Genomic DNA, 802 nt, shown 5'->3' with positions numbered 1-802 from the left:
GCCCCGGTCTGGGCGGGAACGGGCGGCTACGCGGCCCGGGCTGCCCGGCTCCGAGGACGGTTCCCGGCGCGCCCCGAGCGGCGCCGCGGGCGAAGCCGGCTGCGAGGAGGAACTCGGAGTTAGCGCTGCTCAGGGTCGGAGCAGGGAGCGCGCCGAGGCGGCAGCCGGGGGAGGAGGAGGAGGAGGAGGGATGGGAGGCGAGGGGGAGCGCTGCGTCTGTCCCATACTGAAACGCTCTAGAAGGAAACAGCAATTTTTTTTCTTTTCTTTTTTTTTTTTTGGCTGATTTTGATGCTTAAAGGCCTGGAAAGCTGCCCGGGTTCTTTCCTCAGCCGGCGGCACGCTCAGCCCGGGCCCTGGCCGCGAAGGGCTCGGGCACGGCGCAGGCAGCCCGGGGAGCGGACACCATCCTCCCGCGGCTGCGGAAAATATCGCTCGGAAAGACGCACGGGGGAGCTCCGTTGGCAAAACCACCCCTCCCCGTGACCGTTTACACGGCATCTCCACGGCGTCTGGTTTCAGAACGTCACTAATTCCCCGCTCGTGCCCAGAGGGAGGATCCGGGGCCGTGTGCGGCGGGGAAGGAGCAGGGAAGCTGTGCCCGGAGCAAAGGCGGAGCAGCCCCCCCCTTTCCGCAAGGAAAGGCGCCGACGGGGCCACTCGTGGCCCGCGGTGGCGGGGGGGAGAAAARGGCATTTTAGAGCCTGGGTGCAGCCGCAGCCCGGTTATCTGCCCCCGGGGCCGCCTCCGGGCCCCGAGCAATTCGGAAACGTCCTTGGAGGCGATAAAACCCCGGCAGCAG

Source organism: Rhea americana, unplaced genomic scaffold, assembly GCF_003343005.1.
Source record: "Rhea americana isolate MKP2758 unplaced genomic scaffold, rheAme1 scaffold_297, whole genome shotgun sequence".
NCBI classification, from domain to species: Eukaryota; Metazoa; Chordata; class Aves; order Rheiformes; family Rheidae; genus Rhea; species Rhea americana.
This window is presented reverse-complemented; position numbering follows the sequence as displayed.